At 39.5% G+C, this 24995-nt stretch overlaps 1 protein-coding gene across 1 annotated transcript in view; it reads left to right on the forward strand.

Annotated features, from left to right (window-relative positions):
* Nucleotides 1–24995, forward strand: part of SEMA6D (semaphorin 6D) — a 216845-nt gene that overhangs the window by 59736 nt on the left and 132114 nt on the right. The window lies entirely within an intron of this gene.

Here is a 24995-nt window from a genome sequence, read left to right on the forward strand (position 1 = left end):
CATCATTCAAGAGTAAATACTGGAATCAGCTGTTTACAGAGTGAAAGAACAACTTTCCCAACACTAAAAAAGGGCAGTGTGTGTTGTGGCTGGCCTCCTGCTAGGTTTATTGATGGAGTTTTGGGGAGCTGTTACATGCAGACATCAGGGCCAGCAAACCCAGTGCCTTTTGCAAGTGTGTCTGATGTGCTTTGTATTCAGTGCATGACCTGCAGAACAGACTGTGCGTTGGGTGGAGCTGCCTCTGGGACAGGTGACACCCTGCTCCTGGGGAAGAGACTTTGGTGACAACCGTGTGTGTCTGGACGAAGGCAGGTCGTCTTCACTCTTACTTAGGATGCAAACTTCTGAGGTGGGATTTTAAAACTGTTCTTGCTGTTCTTACTGTCATTACATGGCTAATTCAGCCCCACAAGTCAGATTCAGGACAAGGAGCTCCTGAAACTCTTAATCCAGTAAATTCCCACTGATTGTGGTAGAGCTGCAGTCTTCTGGCCCTTGATAGAATTAGGTTGGTCTTGTTTTGGTTCTTATCTGCTGGAAATTACCTATATACAAACTTCCAAGTATCAAATATTTTGCATTTTTGTATTGCAGCAGAACACTTAACAGATGTCATTTCTTCTCATAGCAGTGTGATAACAAACATATGCCATCGTTTCCTAGTAAAGGAGTATTAGTATATTTATATATGTGTGGTATTAGATGGAGTGGTTTTGTTTTAGCAAAAACACACTTCAGTTTTGCTTAAACTCTTATCTGACTTTAAAGCCTGAAAATACCCATCATTCAAGTCATCATGGAAGAGACTTTACCTAGGATTTGAGTCCTTTGGGCTTTATAAAAATAGGATTATAGAACACCTGGCTGCACAGTAGGAATATTTCACTCTGAAGTACAAAAATAAAACTACAAAAGATAAAGAGAAAAACATTCCCGGCAAGAAATTAACCTTTCTTTATGTTTCTTGTATCCATCAAGCACTAGCCTCTTAAAGATGGAAGGCAAGGAGACAACGAAAGAAAAATGGAGAGAATTAAAGAGCCCATCATGTCATTAATACTTTGGCAGTTTTGACAGCCACGAGTAGCAATGAAAACCACTCCTGTTTCAAAGCCTGAAATAAATTGGCAGCTTGGTAGCTTCTCCAAGCCGGGTCCTCAGTTCAAGTTCACAGAAAATGAACATTCCACACCCGTACTTGATGATGATATACTTAAGAGCAGAAAATTAAAATGAAAGGTGGTGTGAAATAATTCCCAGAGAGTGTATTTTTTAAAGTCTGTGATTTCTATGAACTGAGAGGTTTTTAAATGAAAATTTTATACATACATATATATATATATTTTTTTTTTTTTTTTAAACAAAAAGCCTGACTTCCAGGGATCATTTTGTTCACGTCTTTAGTAATTTTTTGTGTCTCAGTTAAAAACCCAAAGGAAGCCTATCCTGGGGCTGAACAAATGTTTTTACTCTTTCTTATTTCTCTCTTTCGGTAATCACAAAAAGATCGCAAAAATCTGTGGTTTGCTGTATTTTCATTAACATAGTGTCAATCCAAGAATAACTTGCTATGATAGTTGTTGATTGCATAAAATAATAGGTATTGTTTAGTATATTACTTAAATATTAATTATGTGGCAATGGGGCAAAGCACCATGAAACTCATTAAAAAAATAATCTCTTAATCCCAAGATAAAAAGCAGTAGTTAGGTGTATTAGTTATACAAAAACACATCTAGATAATATATGTCATAATTCAAAAGCTATTTTGTACCTCAGAGTTGCACTGCCTTTTATGTGATCAAGAAAATACACTTGCAAATGAGATGTAAAGATAATACAGCCTAGCAATATCATATAACTAACCTTTTAAGTACACCATGATTTAAATAATTCTTTTTTTTTAAAAAAAAAAGGAAAATTCAGTTTAGGGAAAAAAAAACCCCAGAACAACCACAAACAAACCAACCAAAGCCCCAAACCTGCAAGTACCCTTTGTATTCATATCTCTATGAAGCTCAGCTCCACAGCCCAGGCTAAAGATGTTGGCGTGAGACATGACAGCAACGCAGGGATCAGCTCCTTGGTAGGTTTTTGTTGCCTGTTGGGATGATATTCACCAGGTTTAACTGGTACATGTGTTTAAATTCCCATTCTTTGCTTTGCTTGCAGACAGGTTGTGCTGTTTCCCTCTGTTGATTTTCAGCCGCTTCTGCCGCTCGTGTAGCAGAGAGTGAAATGCTGTAACTCTCTCTGATAACACAAGGCAGCTCCGTTTCTTGTAGAAGTCAGCATTTTCCATGTTAAGGCATGGCAAAAGTGCAGTTTTAGATAAGCATTTGCTTTGAGTTTGCTAGTGCTCCAGAGGCTATGATCAATTATTACTTCTGTTTTTAAAGCAGATTCCTCTAGAATGAGGTCCTCTCAGCATTTGTGCCTGTGCAATGCTGGCTGCTTTAATGATTCTCTACTTGGAGTGAAAGGAGATTAGAGGCTCCCAGCAGGAGAGCTGGGAAGAAGAACACCCAGTATGGTGTTCTTCAGTGCCTTCACTTTTTGTAAGCGGGATCTGAAGCTGAGGTCTATCACTTTCCCTTGTTATTTAATGTTTCGCTCTCTCCAGGGAAGGAGGAATGTGTTTCCCAGTTTTGTGTAGACAGCACTAACATATATCAAACATTTCAATTAAATAAGTTAAAGCAGTCCTATGTTTTTTCTTATGGCTAATGACAAGCTTTGGGCTCATTACTGCTTCCATTTAACAAAGTGAGACCTGTTACTTCCAGGAACAGGAATCTCAGGGAGCTTGACATCCAGCTTTCCTGCACTGGTGTGCTTGCTGCCTGCCAGCAACTGCTTGGGCATGGTTCAGTGTAACAGGATGATGGCAGAGAACTTCAGCAGAACCAGTGCTCCTCTTTGCAGAGTGATGCTTCAGTAGGACAAAATAAGACAGTGAGACATAAGCAAAATGCCTTGCTCATTTTAAGCAAGCCACCATTATCCCTAGAATAGATAGGATTTTTGAAATTATAAGGAATTTTATATAATTTCTTTCAAATTATTTGATACCTTTACAATATATTAAAGATTTGCTAAGGAAAGACTGAATAATTTGTAATAGGTGTAATACCTTCTTAGCAAATTTCCTTGCCTTATGTTTTAATTTTCCATGATGGTTCACCCACACTACTTGAAGAGCAAAAGCAAAAACTGCTGATGTGATTTTAAATTCTTTTCAATTGCAATTGGAAAGGCAGATTTTTCTTTAATACTAAAAGATGGCAATTATCTTGAAATGAGGTTCAGACTGAATCTTGCTGGTGATTACAAAGATCACACTGCATTTTAATGCAAGCATAAGGTAAGCATATTAGAACTTTTTTTTTACTTATGTCATAAAACATACTAAACAAGAAACAAAAAGGTATCACCTTTTTTGTTTCATTGTGGGTTTGGTTTTTTTTTTAAGATGGGCAGTTTCCATTTTTAAGGTTTTTCTTGTTAGAGGCAGTAGAAGTCTTAAATATTTATTGTACACATCAACCTGGATATGTGTGAGATACACATCACACCAGAAGGGTTTGTCATACATCAGTACAGTGATGAAACAAAAATGCTGGGTTTTCCTTATTCACTCTATAGCATTTATTTTCTACATTGAATATCATTATAGTCTTACCTGTTCTAACACCAAAGACTTGTCTGGAACAGGTGAGAGCACAGCCATTTGCCAGCTGATTGCTCTTGTACCTGCTGAGCTGCTGTGTGTGAAGGGGATTTACTGTACACAGGGATTGTCATGCAGGTTGGTAGTTTACAGTGCATGAAAAAATTATTCATTCCACGTTAGATATTAACTAATTAATGAAGCCATGCTTTGGATTTTTTTTTTTATTTCTATCACAGCAGCTCTCAGAAGTATCCGAATTACCCAGATAACTGTAAGATTGTACACAGTTCAATACGATCCTTACTCATAGTCCCATAGAAGGTAAATGAGTTGTAAATACAGACAGGGCACAGAGACACCAAATGAATTGTTCACAGGTATACTGGAAGCATATGAAGTGTCCAGTATACTGGACAGGGGCTCCTGTCATACAGGAATGCAGAGCTGTGGGCAGGCTGCTCTTTGCCCTCAATGCAGAGCGCAGAGCCTTGGCTTGTATTGTGTACCCACAGTTGTTTCAACAGCCTTGTGAAAGCATCTGTCTGCATTTCTCTGTCTCTCCTTCTGCCCTCATGACCTATGACCCAATGGGCCAATTGCAGGGACAAGAAGCAAGAGAAGTGGAGCACTTTGGGATAAGATCTCAGTTCTTACCTTAAAAAAATTACTCAAAAGCCAGGTAATCCACCCAGAGTGACCTGTTCTGCAGCCCCTGTTTTATGGAATATATAGCCTGCTAGAACAGAGCCACTGCTTCATGTTCCTACAGAGAGAAAAAATTCCAGTGATGAGGATAAAGTAAACAAGTGCTCAGTTCTGTGCTGGGACAAAATCTCGCCACCCTGCTGAAGCGCACTGCAGTCGAATGAACGTTTTCCAGGAAAGTATCTGTCACGCAATTTAGAGACCTATAAATTGGAACTGCTTGGTAAAATAACCAAGGAGTCTCTTAATGCCCAACTTGTGTTCCTATATTCATTTTTTCCAGTTTCTGTATTAATCTAGTTAAGAGAATATCCCAAAGAACTATTTTACTCACTAACAGAAGTAATATTAATAGGGCAAATGTGTGTGACTAAGCAGGTAATAAAAGCATGGACTCTAGAGAAGCTTCTTCCAGACAACCATCTAAATTATCATTAACAGCTCCACCATTTCTGTTTTAAGTATTTGTCAAGAAAGGCTTCATCATCATATAATTGTGTTCAAATTATTTATTTTTATCCTCTGCTGTTATTTGCAATTAAATTCTAAAGAGAACAGACGTTACTGTTCAAGGACTGAGTGCTAATCTTGTACTTAAAAGGGCTTTTTTCCTTGGCAGTTGAGCAAGCTCAGCCAGACATAGGATGCTGTAAAATTTCCAGAGCATCTACTCTATGCCATAGTTTTTGTATAATTCTGCTTTTATGGGTTTCAAACTTAGAAATGATGTGTTTTACATCAAAGAAATTGCACAGTTCAGGGGTATACAGAATGCTAGAAAGAAACTGCTGCAAAAAATACATGTTGCAGCACTGAAACCACAAGTTTGCTAAATGTTGGGGAAAGATGTGTTTATGTATCAGGTTGATAGAACAGGTTTGTTCTTTGTAATCTCTTAATCAAAACTTCTAGTAGTCATAGCAGTGCAACATTTCCAGCCTGGCTGCAGTAGCCATCACATCATGGTATAAGTGTCTTCCACAGTCAGGTCAGAACCAGTTTATGAATATATTACTTCAGCCTTCTCTTTTGTCTTCTGGAGAGGCACTCTGCTGTTATATCTGTGGCCATCCATAATTATGTAGGCTGCTGTTTCTAGTTCAGTTGCAGTACCATTAACAGGTATTGTGGAAGTGCCTAAAAAGTCGACTCGATCTTTCCTGCAGCCTCTTTACAGTTACAGACTCTTCATCTAACATGGACCTGAGGGAAAAAATTTGAGAGTAATTAAGTTGCTGCTAAGAAAGAATTTTTGTGATCCCTCTGTTTCTAACCAACTTAGATCTGCCAATTTTGGAAGGGTTCTGTGGTATTTGTGTCTGTCTGTTTCTTGAGGCTTTGGCTCTGCAGGGAGTTACTCAGTAACAACAATTTCTGAATACTGATTGCAATCTAAACATTTTGGTTAACTTGGGACATCTCTGAAAGTGTAGGATCATGCTATAGGTATCATTTAGGGAAGGAGAGGAGACAGTGGTACCATCTTTTATTCTCTGCAGAACAAAAAGGGTAGCTTTGTAGCTTAGAAGTTAAGACAGAAATTTTTTCGGAACATCAGGACTCCAGCATCTGATTCTATGTCTAAGTGTTTTGTACAAAATCTAGTGCCTTTCAGAGAAAAACTGGAGGGACAAGAAGTTCATTCCTCTGTATTGTCCTAATATGATGTTTCAGCTAGTTTCTAGACTCTGTCCCAAGTCAGGAAAGAAGGGATTTTTCAGATGGGTTTTCTCCAACAAGCATGATTGACCTGAGCACTAGCTTAAAAAAAATAATGCATCCAATATTAGGAAAGGCACCTCAACTATCATGGGAGGCTAAAAAAGCTGGCTTGAGAAGTCCCACTCTGCCCCATATGCAGTGCAAAGACACTGTGCCATTGCCAGAGATGTGTTTTCAGTTCTCTGCACTGATCCTTACCAGGACAATCCTAGCACAAGTGGAACACTCTGCAGGCTGCTTTAGTTGCCCTGAGCTTGTTTTTGCTCCTTGAACTGTCAAGCCTGCTGGCAGCCTGTGGGACACCGAGGGCTGATGGCATGTTCACAGCTCGGAGCTGTGGGGACCTTCTGCTGTGCCTGCTCAGCCCAGCTGCAGGGCAGCGCTCTGTTTCGAAGGGGTGCATGAGTATTCATGTTGAAACTCAGCTGGTGTCTCTCCTTGTTACAAGTATTTATTGTTACTAATGCTCCCAATACGTATTATGGATATTTTTGTTTAATTCATGAACATAACTGTAAGTTGCTAATGTAGAAATGTGAGCTGATAAAGCCCTCGGATGAACGTGTTTAGGTTGCAAGCAAACTTTTTTTTTTCATTCTGAAGAGGTGAGAGATGCAGTAATCCTGTTGTTTCAGAAGTGATGCCAGATCCCTAGATAATGTCTGCCCACAAGAAATGTGAGATACATCTGAGCAGGATAACAACAAAGTGCAGCACAGATAAAGAACTGGCGTTGTTTGAAAGGGATATCCAGTATCATTTTCTAAAAGACTAGATAACATTAGCTTCAAGCCAAACACAAAAGATAGCAATCTTTTTTAAAAGAGCTGACCATGTGTTTAACCACTGATCAATTTGCTACAATACAAAGAATTAGTAAGAGGAAATTAGGAAAAGTAGAGGAGCTTTGTTGACTAATCCATGTTCTTTTTGTGTGCCTTTCTAATTCAGATCTCCATTTTATATTACTCTATTTCCAACTTTTTGCTCTTTACTGCACTGTTACCTTTATTTCAATATCATTAATTCATTTTGATCTTGAGCACAGTTGGTTGCAAACTGCTGTCTCTCTGTTACAAATTGATTTGTCCTTTAAAAAAAGGGAGACAGACAGAAATGTCAGACTTGTTTCACAACGGGAATGTTGAATGTAAGACTTGGCTCCGATACAGTGTCCACCCAGTGGTTCTATGAATAAGTGTTTATAGATTGTACTGAGCTTTCAAGCCAACTCCTAGTGTCTCCTATAATTGCTACTGTAGGAAACAAAAATGTTCGTCTGAAAAACCCAACTCTTCATTTAAGCTGTGTAGAGCTATTATTCTGCTTTATGTGTAGTTTGCTAAAGGATGATGAACTTATGTGTTTAAAGAATACAGAGATACGAGATTGACTCACCACAGCTTTTCTTTCAACTCCAGTGATGGTTGGCAACATGGCTCTGGTTTATGTGACCTCTTTTAGGACCTTTCTGGTTTTTGGTATTTTGGTGGGGGTTGAAAGAAGTTGTCCATATACTAATCTTGGTGTTTTGTGAGTGTCTTCTCTTAATTGTTGGTTCTACTCCAAGCCCTTCTATCATTGTGTCTACATGCATTTTTTTTTTCCATTGTATTTCCTGTTGGTTAAAATGTAGAGAAGATTAGTTCAGAAGAAATGGAAAAAAGTAATCTGAGAAAAATCCTCACTCTATTGACAAAAGTAATTATTTGCAGCAGGCAAAGTAGCCAGGAACAGCTATGAAAGGTCTCCCTATAAGGCAGTGGAAGAATGTGCAGAAGTACATGCTTGTGTCTGACATGTGGGATCATGCGAGTGATGAATTACGTTTTTGTTGTTGTTATTTGCATTAAGCAAATGCACATGGATTGGCCCATATAGCTTTAGCTTGCTTGATACTGGTAATTGCTCTTTGAATGTATTAATATGGGCCATATGCTAAACCTGTCCCTAGTTTAAAGCCGTGATCTCTAAGTAAAATAGTTACTAAATGGTGCAGTGACAAGAGTAATTAAAACTCTGAGATACATGTCGTAGAAACTGTCATCGTTCTACAGTGCCACTCTGCTTTTTAAGTGAGACGGGTCCTATCTAAACACACAAAAAGCTATACAGTAAAAAAAGGGGGGAAATAAGGAAAAATTGTATACCACCTGCTGATGTGTGAATTGGATAACATTGCAGGAAACGACATGTGTTAAATTACTCTGATGATAGAAGGAAGAAAAGTTAGAAAGTAAATGATTTATTTCAAAACACTGAATTAGAACATAGCATGTGTTCAATGTGAAACACAAAAGCTGAATTCAGTATATTATTGGCCACTGACACTTAAAGTTTGAACAAATGCAATGGTTCTAAAATTTAGACATGAAGTAATAGAACATATTGCTATAATGTGTGCAAAGAATTAATTACACTTTATTATATTTATATCGTTTGTCTGAAAGCCTTTCAGCCTTAAAGCCCATTTGTAAAGGAGCATGTGTGCAATAATGTGTGTACTTGTGCATATGAAATACAGTCAGAGTTTTCAAAAGCTCCATGGACAATGCACTTGTGGCTTCATATGCCAAGTGTTAGGTACAGATTTTTGCACTGCTTATACACAGGAAAGTAATTTTTTAACTTTACCCTTTGTATGTGCTATTCAGCAAAAGAAATGGAAGGAGAATTCCAGAAGCTAATACACTCATTCTTGTAATGCCATTCTCTCTATATTTATGATCCTTTAATTGAGACATATTGCTGTGTATCCAAAATGTCAAACTGCTATTTTATATTAGAAATATTAATCGCAGAACTTGGCAGTTTGTGATACCACATCACTAAAGGAGGCAGCCCTGGTCATAGGAAAATGTCTTTCCAAAAGTCTGTTTTGCTAAGAATTTGTCAATGTGAAATTTTAGAGGGTGTGGGGGTGGTGGGATGACACAGGACGAAAACAGAAGTTTAAATCTGGGTTTGCTCAGGAAGAATGCATTTAGTGTCCAGAAAGTTCCAAGTGTTCTTTCAAGAATGAGCAAACATTTGGCTTAAGGACTGCTCTGGCTTGGGTCTGAACTGACAACTGGAACTGATAAGAAATTAATAACAGACCTTGTAATAATGGAAAAAATAACAGTAATCCATATAAAGAATTCATGAAAGAGAAAATTGAAATGGAAAGGTAGAGTTATCAGGAGAAAATACATAGTTGATATAGGTAAAAAATGGGTCAGTTAGGAAAAGATTATGTCCTAGCTGTAGTTTTGCCTGTTAGTCAACAGGAGTGGCAAGATCACCAATAAAGTATTAAGACTGAAGTGTGCTTTTACTGTTTATTTTCTGTCCTGGGAAGGATGCAGGATAACCTACTCATTACATGAAGAAAGCCAATAGTTTAAAGTCATTTAGTAAACAATGAAAGTATTAACCATCATTTAGGTCTAAACAATTTATACAACATCCATGGTTCTTCTGTTTGAATGCTCTGTCTAGTTCAGTAGCTCAAATTTATAAGTGATGTGACAAATCAAGAAAGGTGCTGAAAAAAAAGATGAGATGGTTGTAGTGTTTCCCCTCCACAAGGAAGAGTGTGTTAGTTATCTCATCCAGGAAGTAAAATCATACAAGAATCATCAGTTGGAAACTGAAACATAATAAATTCAAATGAGAAATCAAACAGAAGGTGAACAGGGGTGCTCATTAACCTTGAACAAACCTAGGGGAGTGCAGAGGTTTTTCCAGTTCTCAATAAGCTGCGGTCAGGACTAGGCGCCTTTTTGGAAGGTCACACACAAGATTTTAAGCTCAATACTGGAGCAGCTAATGACCTGTGGTATACAAGAGGCCTTATATATACCTCTGACTTAAACCATTCCAATTTATTAATCTTAGAGAATGGGAAAGGAGGTTGAAGATCTGTTTTGGTCCCTATAAGACAGTGGGCCAAAGCCGAGAGCTGAACCGCCAGACTGAAAGCCTGGTTATGCTCTCTGATGAGGGGAGGCAGCAGGTGAGGCTGGCACAGGGGCTGGGGATGGCAGCCGAGGGGCAGGGCCGTGCCCAGCTGGCACTGCAAGGACAGTAAGCAGCTGGCTTTTCAAGGGGTGTTCTTCAGAAGCTTTTCTCTTCGTGGCTGCTCCTGCTCTCCTCTGGCTGTGGTTCCGAGCATACTGAGAGCACTGCTGCTCTTGTGCATAGTCAGAGTTGTGGAAAACTTTAAAACAAACATCTGCCCGCAGCACATCATTTCCTGTGGTTGTCCTAGCCATGAATTTTTTACATTGCTCTGCCTTCCCTCATGCACATTGCTAAGCTCTGATAATGCTTCTTCCCTCCCCTCTTATTCACTGGTCCAGATTAGCTTTAATGTAGAGACCAGCTTGCGCTGCTGATCACTGAGTCTTTTTTCCTTTTTTTATATCCCCCAAATTGTATGGAAAGATTAGGTCAAGTTGCTCCTCTTGTGCTGGCTGGTTGTGCTCAGTATGTGACATTCCTCTGCAGTTGTTCTGATTATGCCACGTCCTACTTCATTCCTTAGACTCTGCAGAGCCAGATTTGCAATAGTCTCCTTTTCCTCTGCCTTGTTTCATTCAGACAAGCAGATCTGCCCATCTTCTCAGATGGTAAGTACTGACATATCTAGAGCAGCAGTAATGGGGCTTTTTACTGCTGTCAGCAGCTCGGATCATCCAGCACCGTTGTGCTGTGCACCCAGCAATGAGAAAATGAGGAAACCACAGAAATACAGCTGTGTTCCAAGTAACTCTTATCTACCACTGTGTATAAACATGCATGGCTTTTCTATTTAGATACTCACACTCTCTCTCTCTCTGGTAGTTCTGGTAGTTTCTACAGCAGATCACAGGAAAGCACTTTAAATTGTGCAACTAAAACTAATTTTTGAGTTCAAACACATGGAATGATCCAAAATAATGATTGTTTCTGACAAATCAATATACATACAAATATATTTTTGCAGGTCTGTTTTTTATTTTTTAACTCCGAATTAAATTTTTTGAGGCATTTGCACAAAAAGGTTTGGAAACAAAAAGGAATCCCTGACTGGATTCTAGTTCTTCTGGCAAAGTGGCAACGAGTATACTCTCCATCCCATTGAGCTCAATGATTTCATGCTTACCTTACAAAATAGGAGGAAAATATGGGCCAAGAGTCTGCAAAGTTGTATTTACAGAGACACTGGGAGGAAGGGTGGGATGGGTAGGACAGGAAGGTTTGGTTTGGTTTGGTTTTTTCCTTCTTCTTGGGAGCTTGTATCTGGGAAGGAAAGATGAATTGAGAGAATGGCATCCTGAGGAATGCATAGCCCTCTGAAGTACTGTACTCTTAGCATGAGAGAGTGTAAAGGCTGCTCAGGAAACAAAATAATTTGGGAAAGATGTAAAGAAATAAACAATTGAGCAGCAGGTATACCAAAACAGCAGCAACAGCGTTGTCCCTGGGAGATAGAGAAGCAAATTGTAATTTTGATGCCACAGAAAATTAATGAAATATTGACTCCAGAAGCAAGTGGGGCTTTGCAGGTGGTTGGGGTTTTATGGGGCGAGGAGAGGAGGAGGCAGAGTGGTGGTACAGAAAATATTAGACATTTGTGAATCATTCACAGGTTAATGTGAGTCCACCTGTTTTACTGATGGTTTGAAAAAGGTGTTGCACGTGGAGGCTTTTATTGAGAAGGCTGAAAAGTTGTTGCATCCTACAAAATGTCTGTATTTCCTCTTGTAACTGGCAGAACACATAGGATCCTGCATGTCAGTACACAGCTCAGGAGGGAGCCTGTGCATCTTAATTTTCTTTAGTACAGTAATGATCCAGTCTGAGATAGCAATTCGTGTTTAGCAATTCTGATTTAATTTACAACCCAGCTAGAATATAATTATTTTCTGATTATACTTTAGATTTTGTGATAAAAGATTGGGTTTGAAGTTTGTAAGAAGAGGGAAATACTCAAAACTTTTTGTAGTCAACATTTATTTCTAGAAAACTGATACTTCTGCTAATGCAGAGTAGATGATGAATTTTTTTGAGTTTTATTTGCCTTAGTGTCAGAGTTAATTTCAAGCTGAAGGTAGGTAAGAGCTAATTACAAATTTTAAACCCTAATGCCCACCCAAGAGTTTTTGTTAATTTGTACTGATGACTGAAAGATTTGCAAATTAGCTAGTAAATATTATCAGAAAAAACACAAAACTATGCATCATGAAGGTCAATGTTTTCATTGCCAGAGACTTCATAGGATTTGGATATTGTGAAGTTAATGTATTAGCAAACATTAACATAGACTTGTGAGACATCAGTTTAGCACCATGTTGCTGCTTCAAGCAGTTCTTGTATTCCTGTACCTCTCCTAGTGCATATGTTGGATGGTTTGTTCTCTTGTGTAGTTGCCAGCAGTGTCCCTGAGGGGAATCAAACAGGAAATGTGGAAGACCAAGGATGCCTCCTGTGTGTTGGTAGCTCTCACCTCTCTCCTTATCTGGGGTGTTTACTGCATGTGTCAGGACTCCAAAAGGTTCACTGCTCTACCATGGAACTTCCCTCTCTTAATCACCGTTAATTTCATATGTTTAATGTAATCCATTCCTTTTTTGCTTTGTCCATCTCATTAGATCTGTGATAGTATCATCAAGGCCACAGGCCTTGTCCTTATGAAACATCTGTACAAATTCAAAACAGATGCTGTATGCCTCAGGTTCTTGGGAGAAGCCCTCATGTATCCCTGAGTAGCACATTTATCTGCTACCGAGGAGGCATCAGGCAAAGTATTACAACTCCACCCCTGGTTTCTCAGGAGTCAAAGGTACAAGCACAGGCTTATTATCTTATGAAAAGCCTGCATCTGGTCTCCCATACTGTGCATCAGTATGGCTCAGAAATCTCCATTAGAGGACGTAAGAACAGCTGATTTTCATAGACAGACCCTTCTGAAGTGTTCCTCTTCCAAGGCATGACTCCTTTCCTCACACTCTGATTGTACTGCCTTGTCTCCATCCCAAATCATTCCTGGGAATGCATGCTGCAGTGCTAGGAACTGTTGCTGTAGCTCCTGCTCTGAAGCAGGAACCACGCCTGGCACAAATTCTAGAGATAGCATAGACTCTTTAAAAATTCATTTATCATTGTAATTACATTCCACATGTTATCTTGCAGAAATCACAATGCTGGCAGACATATTCCCTCCTCCAAAACCGGATTTCAGGCTGCTCTTCTGTCTTAGTTGTGCGTCTGGTGCCAGGGTTACAAGTCCCAGACCAACAAGTTCCTATACTGACCCAGGAACTGGTGATGCTTCTGCAAAATTGTGCACCCTTCCTGTCTGACGACTGTCACAGCTGTCCTGAGGACATCCAGAACACCAGGATGTTGTACTTACAAGTCCTGTTGTACTTACAAGTGAACTGTTTTTGACAGCTATCACTGACAAAAAAAAAAAAAAAAGATGGAGGGTGCTATAATGTAGCTGTACATTATTTTTCTTCTTTAAATGGGTGCAGTTTCTGTATTTGCTGACAGAACCACAGTGTGCAGAACAAGGGGCAGCAGCATCACTCACCAGGAGCTTGTTCACCTCAGTGCCTCCAACATGGTGAGGCTGCCTCACCTGCAAGGGCTTAAGAGGTGGCGAAGCCTCTAAAGCTGTTGCTAGGTTTGGTGGAGAGGTGCTCCTTTCAAATTAACCTTTATACCATTATACATTTCAAAATAACAGCACTAGAATATGTGTGGATACTTACTCCAGAATTAGGGCCCAATTTATGTATAATAACTTGTAATTTCTGCAAGAGTTATTGACGGCATGCATGTAGCTTGAGGGCTTGTCACAGGAAAGCTTCTCTTCATGCAGGGAAAAGAGCATAATGGTCTGAGGTGGGGGTTCTTGTGTAGCTGCATCTGTGTTAGCTGAGGCACAGGGTCTCCTGTGGTTTGGGTCACCTCAGAAATTGCAATTTTTTCCCTGCAGTGGGTGCAGGGACCCCCGTGAGGGGAGTGTGGGGCTGCCCCAGCCAGTGTCCGCCGTGGGGCACGGCCGAGCCCCTCAGAGAAGCTGCTGGAGCCTCTGTGGAACGTGTGTAAGAGCAAGCAGAGCCCCACAGGCGGTGGGCATGAGGGAAAAAGCATGTGGAACAGCCCTGACAGCTGTTAACTGTGTGAGAAAGGTATTTTAGTCTTTGTTTCTCACCATCAAACCCTTCTAATTAGCAATAAATTAATTTTCCCCCCACTGAGCCTGTTGTGCCTCTGATGGCAATTGGTGAGTGATCTCCCTGGCTTTATCTCATACCATGAGCTTTTCAGTCTCATTCCCCCCCACTGCTCTGTTGAGGAGGGGAGTGAGGGAGTGGCAGTGGGTGACTGGTGGCCAGCCGGGGTCACCCAACACAGCTACCTTGACACAGGGCTCTAAGATGCTCTGAGGTTGCATCAAAATACATCCATGGTTTCTGCCCCATGTTTGGGGTTTATGACTTCATTCAAAGCAGTACAAGAAGAAAACGAGTGCAGGTGGGAAAGCCTTGTGCTACAGAGCAGCCCTGGGGTGAGGGAGCAGTGAGGAGCTGTCGCCAGGCTGGGGCAGGGGCGGTGTGTGCAGAGCAGGGGTTCTGTCCCAGGGGCTGCAGGCCGTGGCGGAGTTGCTGCGTTTGGGTGTGGGGCTGCTCTGTGAGAGCTCGGAGCACAGAGTGTGTGGGCACAGCACTGTCAGACAAGCGCTAAAGGCAGAGCTCGCCTTTGGCTGGTGGCTCAAAATGGAGGCAGAGACTCCTAGAGATACAAGCAAAAGCTTTTGCATCTGACGAGCCACACTTATGTGCTCCAACAACATATCTTTGTGAATGGGTGCTGAGGGAGGCTTGTGACATGTGATAATGGTTTTCTCCAGCCCTCTTCCCTTCTTGGTCCAACTGAGTGCGTTTGTCACCCTCCAGTGCAATACCCCATTGCAGAAACTCAGAGGTGACTTTAACCACAAGGATGAAATTTTCTCTTGTGCGACACCCAAGTGGAATTTGAGACCCTTCTTCACAGAGCTGAACTTAACCCTGGAGGAATAACAACTTCACAGATGATGCCAAACTTCTTTGATTCTTTTCAGATCACACAGTTTGTTTAGGGAAGCAATATGGTCAGAAATGGAGGAGTGAAAGCAGCAACCTATGGGCATGGCTATTGCATTAGAAAAGAGTTAATAGTGTTGCTATTTACATGAAATGCAACTTCCTGATGACTCAATAACATAACCCCATAGCTAATTAATAAATATGTTGAAGATTATTACGATGTTGTCACTTACAGCCTTCTAACAGCTCCCTAGGGATAGGACAGCTAGTTAGATCAGCAGATCTTCCTCAATTAGGCCCCAATTTCACATCACTATTAGAGCTTCTGTGTTGTAGATATTAAATATTAATTTTGATCCATGTAAGGGGTGAATGCCTAGTCTGCCTGTGCTTCCTGTTGATTTGCATGGAAAAATTGTAAGGATTAGAGAGAAATCTTGAAGTACTTACATGTACCATTCATGCAAGCATCTCAAATATCTTAATTTGTTTTCTTGATAGATAAACTTGATTAAAATTTTCAGTATAGAACTTTGAATCACATAAAAAAGCTGATTTACTAAGTATGTCTTTACATATTTTAGTGAAATTAATGGGCAGAAAAAATTATCACCTTCATTTGAACATATTACTCTTTTAAAATAATGTTAATTTTCAAAAAAGAAGAGGAGTAGTAAGATACATTAGTTAGAACTTAGTAGATGCTAGAAATACCTTTTATTTCAGTAATGCGAGCCTTTTCCTGTTCCTCTATTTAAAATGGTAGAATTAGATTACTAATGTCCCTCAAAGGATACTTAAACTAATCAGCAAAGAGCTTCTCTCCTCCCAAAAGGACCTGATAGGGTTGTCCCGTCTGCCATGTATTATTGGCATTAGCAAAAAGAGCTTCTAGTGCTACTTAATGAGAAAGGATAATGGAATCATATATATTAATGGTCAAAGCCTGAGTAACAGCTTATGCCCCCTGAAACAAGTTCTGAGTATGTCCTTTGGGAAGCATTTCCTGCACAGATGTTTTTATTAAATGTATGTGGAAAATGTACCAGGCAATACCACTTCCAGCATTAACAGGTTCACGTGCACTTGTCATGTAGTAAAGGCAAAATCCTGAGACCCATGGATCCACAGCCTACAGCTTGTAGCAGTTTCATTAAAGGCTTGATCTGATCTCCTTGTATGTCATAAATCACGGCATTCCACCTGGCTACAGCAACATGAGTTTTAATAGGTTTCTTTAACTGAAACAAGTGCTAAGCCATACCCAATCCAATTTACTAGTGAATGCACCGGTCCTCCTTACAGTTTCTAATGGTTAATTTAAGAAAAAGGGAGCTGTATTTGTAACTCTAATTTGCTTTGTTTCTGCCTCTAGCAGCTAGATCTTATTATCCCTTTCTTCTTGGTATTAAAGAACCTCTTTGTAACAAGTATTTTCTCAGTTATGGTCACCAATCTTCTTTTGCATATAGGTAACAGATACAGCTCTTGGAATACTGGAGACCTAAAGATCTTCTCTCCAGTCCTCAAAACATTTCTCTGGTTCTCTTTTGTGATTCTTGATGAGTTAGGATTTCTTAATAATTTATTGATTCCTTATCTTAAAGGTGAAAAAAAAAACCTAATTTTTAAATATATGTGAGACTGTCCCTGTGCAGAAAGTACTCTGGTGACAAATATAGTTGTGAGGTTTGTCCAAAATCATACTGCTGTTCTCACTTTGTGATTTGCTGTAGCTGCCAAGATTTCCTTTTCAGTTTGTCCTTCAGCCCTTCAGGGTTGAGGGCTGGGTGTAATATGGCACACCTTCTTTTCCCCCCAAGCTTTGTTTCCCAGGCCAACATGTGACACTTCATTTTCACTGCCTTGCAAATGTCACATGCATCTGTTTCTTTGTGTAGCAAATCTCAAGATTTACATAAGTAAATAGCTTTCAGCACTCTTGAAGCCGCAACAATGTACAAACATGTTTGAAATTGTTGAACTAAAACTTGTATTTGCCTGCTGTGCGTAAAGATTTAAGAGACTGAACATTTTGTTAATGATTTCAGTGTAGCATCTTCATACTGAGATGATTAGGATGACAGGTTAACCTTGTACACTTAAGTTTTGGTCCCTTATTTTCAGTATGAGCTTCTCCTGAAGGAGTTTGAATCCCACTGCAGTGCCTTCATCCATCAGCAAAAATGGTGGAGAGCCAAGGTGTTCTGTGAGATATCCCAGACTCCCAATGGTTTATTTTCATAAAGGGATTGATAAAGACACTTGATTCTTACTCAAAAACTGTTGTGATTTTATTTGGCAGTGTAAATACATCTTCATATTTGTACATGGAGAAAAAGATTCTAGAAACTATACGTGTAAAAATGCAATATCAGTACCGTTGAAGTTTTCTTACAGGGGAAAATATCCACTGCTAATCTGATCATGGCATGTGTCTGTTTTCCTCCTGCCTTGCCAGTGTCTATCTGTTGCTTTTTTTATCTGTTCCTGACACAGTTAATTTAAGGGATGATACCTTTAATGGTGCTCAGAAGGCACCTGTCACATATGGGACGCCACAAGGTGTAACGTAATGATGTTAATCAGCCCCAGAACTGAACTGATGTGATAGTAAATGTGAAGCCTGTAGATTCCTGCTTCCTCCAAGACCTGTCAGTTATCTCTCAGTAGAAGAGCTGAACTGTAAAAAGAGCATAAAAAGAGCTTCGTGTGATAGCTACAAAATGGAAGTAAATGCCTGGCTATTAAAAAGAATAGGTGTCTAATATCCAAATTATTTCAAGGATACTGGAAAAAAAAATAATAAAACCTGCTTATAAGTCCACTTTAGCAAGATTCTGATTTAGACTCATGGTTCTTTATCAGCCATCTATATGTAAACACATGCAAATGCGACCCATATTATGATTTTGCTGGTAATTATTTTCAGTTATTATTTAATTATATGTAGTCCTTTACTTAAGCACTTTGTAAAAATAAGATCTTTGAAAAAAACTGGAATGGTTTCAAGAGGAATAAATATATTGTTCTGTAAGTTCGGCCTTTAATGTAATGTGCAAACCATTGGATTGAAAGCAGTAGGTACCACAGGTCAACTGCAGTCACTAATCACTGCCTCAGCAAAAGAGATTGACTTTGTTGCTAGCTGGCTGCAGTAAGAATAGTAAATCACTTGATAGTCTTTATATTTATTCAGTTCACAGCTTGATCACTACTGTTTCACCTTTCCTCTGAAAAGCAGTAATGCTCTTTGCTTTCTCCAGGAAATAGAAACTGCTCATGGAATCTCCTCGCTGTTTGTTGCAAGTGAATGAGCAATACAGCTTATGCCCACTGCTTCCTGAAATGAAGCACTGTCATAGCATGAATATTTCTATTGAAAATTGGGGTGGGGGGGATTTTTGGTTGGGTTTTTTTGGTTGTTTCTTTAGACAGCCTCTGGCAGCCGATTGTGCTGCTTTATGCCTTACAGTTTCTGTACTTTGTTAGCTGTGAAGATGCCATAATATAACTTTGCAGGTAGAACTGCAGGTAGGCATCTTGTGAAGGATGAGCCTCCTGGGACACTGATTGCATTACCGTGCTAAACAAATTGCTGTAACAAAAATGTTTAGCCAAATCTCTGTAGAAAAGGGTAACATTCATTGAAATGCATTTTCAAAGGGAATCTCTGAAATTGATGAAGTACCTAAATATGCCTTTGAAGTCACTATGCATGCAGATGTAAGATGAAAAATAAGTGTTTGTTGACGTACTGTTTCACTTTCAAGCTGTAGAGTTTTAATTTTATTAAGAATGAAAGTGATGTCTTAAACACTTATTCACACCAACGTGTCTTTGTGCCAAAAACACATGTCTTTATGTCTAGAGCCAGGTTTGGAAGGGTAGATTTGGAGAAAAAATTGGGCCTACAGCAAGGAACTGCTATGCTGAGTCTGTGGGACTGAGCGTTTCTGTGGAAGGTTCACGGAGATGCGGGCATATCCTTCTTGGAGCAGATACCCTTCTCCATTGGCTTCATTGGTTTGGGCTCCTGTCTTAAAAAAGCAAAAGGCTGCCTCAAAAATGAGTGACAGACAGGTCTGCAACACCAAGTGGTGTAGCTGGTAGTACACCCTTTTTGTAGCAAATCACTAGATAAAAACAAGCTTGAATTCGCTGCTTTGATTGTGGGTGTTTCTTCTTGAACTGTTAACCTAATAACTTCTGAGTTATAATTCAGTGTGATTATCAACATCTGGTTATGTGAGCTGACTGCCTTGTAAAGAGGGAGAAATGGTTTCAGTTTAGACGTTTTCTAGCTCACAAACTGGGGTTTGGAAAGTGCTGAATCCTTGCCTGAATACATATTTCAGATCCTGTTAACAGCAAAACATGCTGCTATTAAACTATGAAATCAAAGGGGTTTGATAGTCCTTTGTAAATCAGTGGCAAGAAAAATGAAAGTACAAAAAATTATTGTTAATTTAAGCCAGAGTTTTTAAAGCTATGTCACACATGCAGTTGCATTTAAATGAGTGTGTTCTACACATGCAATTAAGTTGGTTGGGGTGCAGCTAATGAAATACAAGCATTGCTTTTCAAATACGTCCTCCTGTGCATTCAGACTTTAATATATTATTGTACTTAAGGCATGGTCTTCAAATGTGGGAGTGGTGTTTTTGTCCATTACTCTCAAACATAGGAAAGCATAATATTGCTATAATATGTTAAAGACATCTTAAATCAGACATGATAAAAGAAAAGTTTCTCAATTAGCTATTATTTTAAATGGTAAATTGTAGCATATCACTTCTACAAAATAAGTAATAGCCCTTCTTTAATCTGGTATGTGTCATTATTATTTGGGGGTTTGCACTTCTTGATAAAAAGTACCTTTTCAGGAATTTTCCTTTGTAAAGAAGTTTCTCTGCCTCAATATTTTAGTGTAGTTCTATCATTCTGACTGATTGGCCTGGGAGTCACATTAAATGTGTACATTTGGTAGTGAGAAGGTAGGAAGTTTGTATCCTTTTGGAACAGAGACCAGGTAGCAATAACAGTGAAACAAGCTGAGTTATGTTAGAAAGGGCAGATTTTTGGAGAACTGGGGACAGTTAAATTTTGGAAGAGATTAGTAATATTTGAATGGAAAAGAATACAGCTTCCAATAGGTTCAGGTGTGCCTGGCCTGGGGTATCAGCTGCTTGATGCTGCCTGGGACAGCGTAACGGAGAGCATGGGCATTTACCACATGTGTCTGTAGTAGATGAACCAAATGCAGGAATCATTTTGTGTGGCAATGAAAAAACATTTATATATCTCTTTATGGAGACAGAGAGATATATATGCTTATAATTAAATGGTTTTTAAGAATGAATGGGATACATCATGCTGTAAATGCATATTTAGACTGTGATTCCTACACTTTCTTGGGGATCGTGAATAACTCCAGCCTAATAAAAGCTTGCCCAAGGAGAGAGAACTATCCTTGCAGGACAGAGGCAGACCTGCATGTTCCTCTGTTCTGTGGTCCTGGGCTTCTCTCCTGCAGGGTGTGGGAGTGCTGAGGCAGAAAGGAGCTGCTGTGTGAAATCCTGTACCTCACTCATGTTGTGTCTTTATGGGGGAGTCCAGATATTCTGCTTCAAGTCTGTCTCTGAAGGCCACCCCCTTTTCCCTGGGGCAATGATAACCATAGCCAGTAACTAAAGAGAAGTGGGGGACTCAGTACTCTCTGGGTGGGAAGGAGAAATAATCTATAAAATGTTTCCATGGTAGTGGTTTTCTATCTTTCTTCCAGACCTTCAGAATATGCCTGTTTAGTAATACTTATTATCTGCTTCTACTTCTTCGTTTCTCCAACTAATGTGCATTAAAAATGTTCACTTATCCACCTGGGCTCAGTGGAGCTTTATACACCATATGTATTTCTGTTAAAGGCTGAACCTATTTTTATATTACTTCAGGTTTTCAATTAACCTTGCTTCCACATATTTCACAGCATTAAAAGCAGTTTAGTGTTAAACAGAACTCACATCTCCTCACACCTCCTCTCCTTCTCTCATAAAACATTAAAATGCAGCTTTTCTGTACTGTAGGAAACATTGTGACAGCTGAGTTACATAACCAATTCGACATTGGATTTACATTATTTTGAGGAAATAACACCAGTAGTGGTTTTCCAGTGTTTTACTCCACTGTTAGATGTACTAGCAGATGTTGCTACACTGAGTTGCATTTCTTCGTAGTGAAGCATGAACACCAATTTTTATTCAAGGTGCCTAGATGCAGCATTTTGATGTATGCATATACATCTAAAGCAATAAAAATTTATTGTTACTATTTTGGAAAATTCTGTTAAATTCAGTGCATTTACATGGAAATAGAAAAAGAGTAAATTCATGAAGGAGAGGGAAAAATGGTGAGAAATCTCATTCTAAATTGTATTTGGTGCTACTGGATTTCTTCTGTCGTGTCACAAAAATAGTTTGTACAGACTAATCTAATGATGCATAAATTAATGAGTATTTTATGATAATCTATTCAGTGAAGTTAAGGTGTAAAATTAAGCACTGGGTTCCTAGAGAACTTCTAGGGTATTACCAGTTCAAACATTAGTTTCTCTTTCTTATCTATAAATTTTTGAAAGTGTTTTGAAAGTGTCAGTGTTTTCTTGAGATTAATGTTCCTCTTGCTAAGGACTTTCTCTTTGTTGTACTTGATACCATCTGTGACACACTACTCAGCAAGCTGGAGTCATGACTACCATCACAGATCCTTGTGATTTGCAATATAAATTTCATTTTTAGGGAATCATTAATTGTGTCCTCTCAGCTGATTGTTTCCCTTTAAATGTGCTTGCAGTAGTTTACTTTCACTAAGCTTTCTGGACCATAAGTGCCCCTATAATCCCCAAGTTCTCTTTGCTTCCCAGGATTATGAATTTGCCTTATAGAAATCATGGAAATATAGAAATAGCTTTCTCAGCCATTGTATCAGCCATTTTTCTGACAATATTTTGAGGGGCTCGCTGCTGCCTCTGATCAAAACTCTGTGCTGAAAGCCATCTGCATTGCCAGAAATGTGATATGTGTCTTTCTAGCCTTAGAATAGACTTGACCATGAAAAAAAATGGAAATTTGAACCCAAATCACCAACTCTTCATGTCCTCACACTGAAATATGTCCCATGAATATGAAATATTTCATATGTTTTTCCTCAAAGTACAAATCATAGTATTTTTCTGAGATAAAAAGCATAGTGGAACAAATATGCCCATATTTTTCAGCCGGTTCAGGTGTCATGTCTGAATATAAACCCGGTATTCAGAGACCTTTTGTGGACCTGCAATCATTTTTGAAGTGCTGGAACTTCATGGTGTATTAAATTCATCCACTTGTCAAGTTCTGTTCACCTGTGAGAGACACACACGAGTTTTCCATAAAGACCCACTTACAGCTTGGTCTAGCAAGGGTGGAAAATGCCCAGCAACATCTTTATTGTCTCTCTTCCCTTGGTCTCCTTGCACAAAAGCAAGTGATGTTCTTGAATTGATTGAGTTCAGCTTCTGCCTTCTCTCTGAATCTCTCAAAGCCGCCAAGACCACTGTTCCTATAGATATTTTCTCTGCTTGTTGCTTTGTGCAACTGGGTATTTCTAGCAGAGGAACCTTGTGACCAGGCTGACTCACTCCATAGCACAGACACTCTTTTTTCTCAATTCTATCAGTTGCCTACCTACTGTAATTGAAATCTTCACCACAGTACTAATCTCCTCTTCACCACCTTTGACTCATTCCTCAAAGCCTCTTCTCCCACCACAGTTTCTTTTTCTGAGAAGGATCTTGGCAATTTCTTCCCAGTGAGAAATGATAAACATATGATCTTCATAGCTGCTCCCTTCACTGGCTGCTCTGTTTCTGAAACAGTCCTCTAGCCTGTCACAAGTTACAAAGTTTGCCAACTGCTGTCCTCTGCTCACCCTCCTTATGCATTTCCCCATCTGATCCCTTTTTTCCTCCACTCTGTCACTCTCTTCTTTCTCTTTTCTTACAGATTTTCAAGCTTACCTTAGCCTTTCACTTACTGAAAACATCCCAGGGTTTATCCAACCTGTCCTTCTAAGAGGCTCTCATCCCTGAATGCATGGAGCACGCTACAGTCATTTCCACCTACTTCCCACTCCTTGTAGTCAATGGGAACTGCTCAAAGCACTCTGTTGTAACTTTCTCCAGTCTAATCAGACTGGGGACTCCACCTTTGACCCTGTGAATCAATCAGCTGTTTTAACTTCAATAATCATACTGCAATGCTCTCCTCTTTTGGCTTCCTTAGTGCTACCTTTTCCTCCCTGTGCTCCTTGGTGAATTTGTCTCACATCTCCAGTGGTAGGACATTACAGGGAAGCCAAAGATTACCTTACCCAATTACGTTACCCAAGATTACCTTACCTAACTCAAATAATGATGTTAGAAAAGTACTTTTCTTAGTTTCTTCCTTTTTTTGTTGTTTTTGGCCATATTGTTTACTGGCCATTTTTCTCAGGTGATGCTCCCTTTTCTCTTTTCAGCAGCTCATTTTTCCTTTCTCCACCCTGTGTTGATTTCCTCCTCTACTCTTGTTTTCAAGGCAGAACCTTTGTGCCTTCTTTGGAACACTTCAGGTGCTTCTGCAAAGCTGCTTCTTCAAATCTCTCCTCAAAATGTGCTTTTACCAGGTTCCCTGCAGAAAGTACTGCTTGTCATAATGGTTGTTATCTTCTATTTTTTTTTCCCTCTTACTTCATACTGACCTACTGCCTTTTGTCCTCAATCCACTGTACAAATTCTGAGGAGTGTTTCCACTGGGCATTTAGCGAGGGCCGATGTTGTGGAGTCCTGCTCGTGAGTAGAACTCGGAGGAGCTGTGGTAAACAGCAGTGAAGGGAACAGTTAAAGGCCAGGAGCAGTTGAAGTCATGGCTATATCCCTGCAGAATGGGCCTGGCACACTATTCTAGCAGTTAATATTTTTGGCAAAAATACAGATATGGAAACTATGTCCATGTCCAGATGTGCACAGAGAGAGCTGCCAGAACAGAGTAGTATACACTGTAACATATGCTGTTTTCTTACCTATGGAGAGATGCAAGTCCTTACCTTGGAAAAAGTGAAACGCTGAATAAGCTCTGGGATCAGCAGCTACGGTTCTGGGGTGCTTAACCACCTAAGTCATTCCCTCCAGCACCCTTTTGTTGTAATCTCCCTCCAATGATATTAAAAATACAGAAACCTTGGCCAGGTTGTGGTTGATCTAATTTATAAAACATTTTCTGGATATTAGCAGCTAGGGCAATGCACTTGTAGCTTTTAAATTGTGTTAAATATACTGTAAACTCCCTGAAAGAACCTTTCATTGAAGATTATTGTATGAAGATCTGAAGATCAAAGTGTCTAGATTAAAGATTAATGTGAAGTGCACTGGGATATTGTTTGATGTATAAGGAGCTATATAGTATATTTATCATGCACTTTTCAAAACTGCTTGGGGGAATTAGACACCCAGTTCCCTACATGTCTTTGAAAATCTCACTCTAAGGAATTTGTTGTTATATAGTGAAAATGGTAATATTTTCACTGGGAGCTTGAGTCAAAGAGGGAAGGAGAGACGTGGAAACCCTCTGTATTCAACTAGGACTTGATGTTGGCTCCTTACAGTTTTTTTTATTGTTTGGAATTTGCTTCGTCATTGTAGAGAGACAACTTGGATTTGAGTGCTACAAGTTCATAAAACTGGTCTGACCCAAGAACATTGCTCCACCTGCTTATGTATTTCTTGTCACCAATTCCATTTCTTCTTTGCTCTC

The sequence above is a fragment of the Corvus kubaryi genome, unplaced genomic scaffold (assembly GCF_017639235.1).
Source record: "Corvus kubaryi isolate FWS band 111438036 unplaced genomic scaffold, C.kubaryi_AGA036_p1.0 37394, whole genome shotgun sequence".
NCBI lineage: Eukaryota > Metazoa > Chordata > Aves > Passeriformes > Corvidae > Corvus > Corvus kubaryi.